The sequence below is a fragment of the Bison bison genome, unplaced genomic scaffold (genome assembly GCF_000754665.1).
Source record: "Bison bison bison isolate TAMUID 2011002044 unplaced genomic scaffold, Bison_UMD1.0 scf7180017864371, whole genome shotgun sequence".
Classification (NCBI taxonomy): domain Eukaryota; kingdom Metazoa; phylum Chordata; class Mammalia; order Artiodactyla; family Bovidae; genus Bison; species Bison bison.
Window position 1 is genome coordinate 11,560,707 of NW_011494943.1, and position 7,421 is coordinate 11,568,127.

The following is a 7,421-nucleotide window of genomic DNA, read 5'->3' on the forward strand; positions in this document are numbered from 1 at the left end:
AATCAAGTGCTCATAAAAATGAAAGATGGGCATGTGGCTGGAGCTACCACAGGAGGGCGCCAGACCCAGGGCTACACCCTCCACGCACCAGCTCTGAATGGCTGCAGTGAAGGAGCCGGAAAAGAGCCCACCAGCACCGCGGGGCCAGTGTCAGCTTGCCAGCCAGGAGCCAAGGACGACTGTCCTAGGTGGCCATGCAGGGACAGCCGTCCAGCTGAGGAGAGAAAGGGTGGGGAGGTGTTATCAGGAGGACCAGCTCAGAGAGGCTCTGCTCTGTGGGTCCCTCCTGGCTCAGCGGCTTTCGGCACAGGACCACCTGAGACTTGGCCGTAGGCTTGTCCTCAACCCCACGCAGACACCACGCTTCAGCACGTAGGAGGCACCAGGAATTCCCAGCAAAGGTGTGTTCACCTGGGCGACACAGTCAAGCGTGTGCATGCAGGTGGGTGGTAGTGATTCAGTCTCAGGACTCGGGGCCTACAGAACAAGTTTGGGAAAACAATTACAGACAAGGGCTGGGTGCACCATAAGGCCGTCTGGCCACTGTCTCCATCTTTGGGTTTCTACAGGGGTCCTCTGGGAAGAGGTCAGAGGGATTGGCCTCTCAAGGTTGTCCTGCTTCTCGGGTTCAGTTGTACAAGCTGGCTGAGGGTCCACATGGCCAGAAAACTGGCCAGTGCCTCCTGGCCTGGGGCAGGTGAAGATGGGGTAGGATGAGAACAGTTGAGGGAAAGCGGACCAGAGGGAGGGTGGCAACTGGGATGGGCCCAGTTGTGTCCCCTAAAGGGACAGCCAGCAGGCACATCCTGAGACCCCCGCCAGGCCCACATGCACCGAAAAGAGTGCAGCTGGGACGAGCAGCTGAGGATCAGGAATCCAGGTGAGGCGTCCAGTTCACCGATCCAGGGGCTGCCACTGGTTGAAGGAGGGAAGGCCATGAAAGAGGAGATGCTCTACCCAAGTGTACAGCAGACACCAGGGGGCAGAGAGGAGGGGGGTGAGGCGGGTACAGGTTCTGGGGCAGCAGAGCCCTCCGTGTCAGATACAAGGCAAGGGAGCTCCCAAAGAGGCCCCCAACTGCAAGGGAGGGACTGGAGGTGATGGGGGGCAGCCCAGAACTTGTCACCAGCACCCACAGGGCCCTGCTTTGCAGGAAGAATGGCCTGGGGGCTATTCTGTGAGGGAACCCAGCCACGTGTGGGACTCCCGCCCCTGCAGCCTGTGGAGGGAGTGATCCCAGCTCCACAGGGAAGGTGGCAGCTGCCAGCAACAACCAAAGCCCAGGCAAAACCCACGTGGGGTTTCCTGTCTTTTTTTGCTCTTTACTGGAACTTTTTGCACTGGAGAAAGAAACAAATGACACACTAGCATTGAACAACTGGAAAAAGCAATTAACAGGCCAATTCCATTTACAAAAGCATCAAAAAGAATTAAATACCTAGGCATAAATGCAGTAAAGGAGATGAAAGATTGTACACCAAACAACAAATCATTGCTAAGAGTAATTACAGAGGACCTGAATAAACAGACATTCTGTATTCACGGATTGACAATATTATTAAACGGCAGTATTCCCCAAAGCAATCTACAGATTCAGTGCAGGTCCTAGAAGATCCTAAAGACCCTTTGCAGAATTGGACCGATCAAACTTCAAATGCATATGGAATTACAAGGGTCACCAAAACAACTTTGAAAGATAAAAGGTTGGAGTCTTTCTACTTCCCTGATTCAAACCTTAGTACCAAGTTACAGTACTCATTCTACAGTGGTTCTAGCATAGAACAGAATAGAGAGCCCCGGATAAACCCAAACATCTAGGGGCAACTGGTTCTCAAACAAGGTGACAAGACCACTCAGTAGGGAAAGAATAGTCTTTTAACAAATGGTGCTGTGACAGCTGGATATTTACACACAAAAGGTGGACCCTCACCTTACACCACATACAAAAACTAACTCAATCAATCAATGGCATAAATACAGGAGCTAAAACTTTAAAACTCCTAAGGAGGAGGGGCAGGAAATAGAGGTAAATTTTCATGACCTTGGCAACAGATTCTTAGATTTGACACCAGAAGCTTGACACAAGAAAAACTAGATAAACTGGACTTCATAAAAATGTCTTTTTGTGCATCAAAAGACAAGGATGTAAAAAAAATCTGCAGAAAAAGATTTCAGAGAAAATATTTGCAAGTCATATGTCTGATAAGAGTTTAAGGATTTGATATCCAGAACTCATAAAGAGCTCTCACAACTCACCAATCAAAGGACAAACAAATAGTTCAAAACTGGGCAAAGGACTTAAACAGACATTTCTCCAAAGAGGCAAACTTGGGTCTGTTTCCCGCACACAGTAAAGTCGAACTACTGACACCAAGTAATGGTAAAAACAAGAGTGGCAGCAGGTGCCAAGCAGAGAATCCCAGGCAGCTAGTGTTTAAGAGGCCCAAACTCCCTGAAGGCTTTCAGGGAAAGGTTTTTTAAAGACCGGGTGAGGGAGAGGGGTTGTGGGGTACACGATCAGCTCATGGGCATTCTTCTGATTGGTTGGTAGGTAATTGGGAGTCAACATCACCCATCTTCTGGTTCCAGGGGGTCTGGTGTCTACATGCTTGTGGGCAGTATACAGTTAACTTTTCCCACCTAGTGGGCTTTTCAGTATCTGCAAAATAGCTCAAAGAATGTGGCTTCTCCAAGCTAGGGCAGACCCATGGCAGATCCTCCCCCTGACCTCGCGGGCTGTTCTTGGACCCACCTTCCTGCACCTCCCCCACCGGTGCAAGGGGTGGACTTGCACCAGTGCTGGCTGTGGGCTGGGGAGGTGCTAGGATGCGGGTGGGATGCCGCCCCCACAGGGTGAGGTGTCTGAGATGCTGAGTGTGGGGTGACAGGTGCTGGGGTACAAGGGGCTTGTGTCTGGGAGCAAGTACCCGGTGTGGGGTGCAAAGCGCAGGGTTCTAGGTGTGGGGGTGCCTAAGTGTCCAGTGCTGGGATGTGGAGTGCTTGAGGACAGGTACCGGTGCCGCCACCTCCTGGGGAGCCAGCCCACATTCCTGGCCCAGGTGTCCTACGGCTTCCAGGTTGTCCTGCAGCGCCACCGCGTGGCCGCCGCGGGGCTCGCTCTTACCCGGACGCAGCTTGGCTGAGGGTCAGGCGCTAGGCTTCCAAGAAGGGTGGACGCCTCCGCGGCCCTGCACCCCTCTCCTTGGCCCCGCGTCTTATCTGCTCTCAAGCCCTCAAGAGCCGTCTCAACCTCTGACCCGCCGCGACCCAGCGTCCCCACTCATGGGTCCCCCAAGGGTTACCAGCAGGCAAGCACTTTCTCCTCAGCCCTCCATGCAGCCCCTCTGAGTTCCCGCCTTCCCCAGGACGTCCCCCGTCCCAGGACACACGCCTAGGGGCTTCTACCGGCACTGACCTGGGATGCCCCATCCTCTGTGCCCACGTAGCGTCCATGAAGCTGGTCCTACCAACACCTCATCTGTGTCTTCAGTACTATTTCCTGGGCTCACACCCAACGCCTGGGACTTGGCCTGAATCCTTCTGACTTCTTCCAGAAGATTCCTTGGCTAATCCCGTGTTCTCTGCTGCTCTGTCACCGCCTCCATAGTCTGACCCCCCAGGACCCCTAACCCTAGGGACCCTTGACCACGGCCCTGACAGCTCCCAACATGCTGCACGTGTACCGCTGGCCAGCCCCCTAGTTCATCCTCCCCATGTGTCCTGGACCGACCAGGCATCAGAATGACTCTTGTTCTCATGTGAAGCTTTATCCCAGAACCCTGGTGTTTAGTGGCCTCAAAAAGTGCCTGTTTTAGAGGAAATTCCCTCCACTCTGCCCGCGAGCGCCCACCCTCCCCTCTGCGGATTGGCTCCGGCGAGGATATGACACCAGCAAGGCCACAGTTGATTGGCTTGTAGGGAACCAATCAGAGCCCTTATCTGGGAGTGACGCCTGGCAGTCTGGGAAGGTGGGCACCCAGCGGAGACTGATCGGTAGGCCTAGAAGTTGGAGGGAGCGGGTGGTTGGAGACGGTGGTTAGAGGAGGTGGATGGCGAATGTGAGCCGCAGAGCGACGAGGGGCAAGGGGTCCCGGATGGCTTCCTGCGCTAATCGTTCATGGCCGTCGGAGTTGGTGGAGGTTCCTGCCACGTGCTCCTTGGGCCGCCATCCGCAGGCCTGCAAGACCCTGTTGACGCCTGTGCGCACACGGCAGGCCAGCCCACAAGGCTGCACTTGCACGCTACCTGCTCCCTGGGTCTGCGCGTCAGGTAAGGGCTACCCCATTGTCACCTTCCCTAGAGGTCCTCCTATCGGGCTCCCAGGTTAGTTTCCTCCGGTAGGAAGTGTTCCAAGCTGTGGATGGTGGCAGAGGTGCAGGGACGGCTGACTGGGCTTTGGTAGTTATGAGGCAGAATGGGGGTGGGGTGGGGTGTCACTGGGCCCTGAGTTTCTTTTCAAGTCTAAGAAAGTTCCCTCTTCCCCAAGACCCAGTGACGGGACCCCTGGCCTTCTTTCCTGCTACCCTGACTTTGAATCACTGATTCTCTGTAATAGACGTCTTCCTGCTTGAAACGCCCAGAGAGGTGCCTATTTACAGAGGTTCCCATGATGCATAGTTAGGGCCAGAAGTCAGTCCCGGAGAGAGACCGTGGAAGACAGAGACCCAAACTTGATTGTATGCAGTGATGATCTCATTATTACGTCATGGACTGACCTGTGTGTCCCCCTAAAATTCAGATGTTGCAGTCCTAATCCCAAACACCTCAGACTATGCCCTGATTTGGAGAGAGGGTCTCTACAGAGGTGAACACATTAATTGAGGTCATTCATGTCAGTCCTGATCCAACAAGACTGGTGTCCTCATAAAGGGGAAACTTGGACACAGATGGGCACACACGGAGGCTACGTGAAGATGGAGGAAAAGTCCAGTGATGCTTCTCCATGCTACGGCTTGCCGACAACCAACAGAAAGTTGGAGATTCTCCCTCACAGCCTCAGATGGAGCCATCCCTGCGACACCTTGAACTCAGACTTCCAGCCTGCAGACCGTGAGACAATGCATTTCTGTTGCCTAAGAGGCCCAGCCTGTGGTAATTTGTCACGGCAGCCAGAGCAGACTACCACAGCCTGTGGCAAATAGGACACAGGTAGTGGAGGCCTGCTGTCGCCACACACTTTTATGCGATGACCTGGAAGGAAGCACTTCCTGAAAGCCAGATTCTGGGAGTCCAAGCAGCTGCAAAGCACCGTCCTGGGGGAAATCAGGGCTATGGGGCATGCGAATGATTTCTGACCACACTGGGAAGATTTCATTTTAAAAAATGACAAGCGAGGGGCTTTAAATTCTCAGTTCAAGATAGAGTCCGAAAAGCAGAAAATGTGTAGGACTACTATAAAAGAAAATCTTATTTCTTGTAGCAGGACTGTTGTGTCTGGATATTATTCCCCCAGTTCTATTCTGCGGGTTGTAGGCTTACAACATAAATTGAATTCTCAGCCTCACCAGGTCAGTGTGAAAGAGTCAGATGGAGAGAGTTGAGTGGGCTGATCTTGACCCCCTCATAATCACATCAAGCCTTGCCTGCCAGCAGAAGCGACCCTGCTCCCCATCTGAAGTGTCCTTCCCACCCCCTGCTCATGAAGACCCCACCCCAAGCAGGTAGGGGGAGACCTGCTGAGAGGAGACTGATTCTCCTCAAGACCCCACCCAGTAACCCCATGTTGCCTCCAGATCCATAACTGCAGTGAGAGCCCAGCTGACTCCAGGGAAGGTGGGGGCACATCCCAAGAATTCCAAGAAATTGCTGACTCACACTGGAGTCTTGGGGAGACCTCACAGGTGCGCATGGCAGCCAACACTGGGCGAGCTGGACAGGGTATGAGTGCCTGAGACTCTGGGCCACACTGTAGCTTTCATCTGTACTTGGACTTAGTATGGCCTAGCTGAGATACCAGGACTCCCTTGGCACAATACAGACGAAGGACTCCAAGGGCTGGGACAGATAAGGACTTGACATGAATTCATCAGGTGCAGCTCACTCACTGAGCTCCTTGTGTCCTCAAGGCACAGGCACTGGACAGAGGCCCCAAGAAATTCCTTAGTGAGGACCTCAGGCTCTTGAAAAGTCCTCCAAAGTCTGCAGGCCAGGGAAGACAGTAGAAGCGCTGCCGTCAAAACAGGGGCCCTGATTTCTCCTGAGAACCAGGAGGCGCAAGGCTCAGAGTTCGCATAGGCAGGTCACTGGAAAAGGCAGCAAACCCATGCAGTAGTCACAATGCACGGTTCCAGAGAGCCCTTGACACTGGCCAACTGCAGAAGCTGGACAGTCTCAGAAAGCCTCAACGGATCATTAAGAAACGAGCCAGATCTGGGAGATAGAGATCTGATGGGAAGGACCTTAGAGGAGAATCATGACCTCTCACCCAGTTCCAGGACTGAACAGAAGGGAGAATGGGTTCCTCATGAAGTGTAGTATGCCTGGCAAACCTCCCCCCAGTGCCTGAACCATTGTGCCAGGTACTGCTGCTGCCTAACAACCTCCTCCTGCCCCGGCTCTGCACTTAGGCAGAGTCAGCAGGGAAGGCTCATCTCTGCTCTGTGGGACGCCAGCTGAATGGCCCAGCTGATGGGGGATAAGAACTCCCCTGACAAGAAAGCGCATCTATCCAGAAAGCAAGGGATGCTGACTCCTCCCCACACAGCCCTCTCCACGGACTGCTGCTGGAATAGATACTCTGGATATGGATTTGTCTCCGCCCACTCTAGGAGGCTTCTGCCAGCTGCACTGTTGTGGACTTGGAAGCCATTAGTGGTGTCCATGCAACTCGGCTTCTGATCAAGGAGTTCATTTCACAGAAAGGGGTGAGCGCTGGGCATGTGCCATGGGACACCTCATCTTATGACCCCACCTGCCCAGGACTGCTAGAAAGTTGGTGGGGCCCATGCAGACTTGGCTGCGGGCTCAGCCTGGGCGACCAAACCGGGCTGAGTACTGTGACCCCTCATGCCAGCCAAGACACACGAGTGGAAGCCAGGGCTGGAGGTGTGGGTGGCACCCCAACCTATATCCCTGATGCCCCATGGAGGCTTCTTCCGGGACCACGGAACCAGCAGATGGGCTCCCCTGGGGACTGGCCACCTGCCCGGACGACAGAACCGGTGGGGCACGCTGCCTAGTTGGCAGTTCAGTGGACACTAGAGATCAGGGTTGTAACATCACTAAATGCAGCATTTTGTGCATCCGAGCCGGCGGGGCAGTGATTTGTGAACAAGATCTCTGACCTGGGAGACGGTCCACGCGGTTACCCTGCAGGGTTCCCACCGTAGTGGGAGATGGAACTTCTAGTCTTGAAGACCAAGCAGGTGGGGCCTTCTGGAAATGCACCTGAACCGCACAAGCCAGGGTCCCTGAGCCCCGCC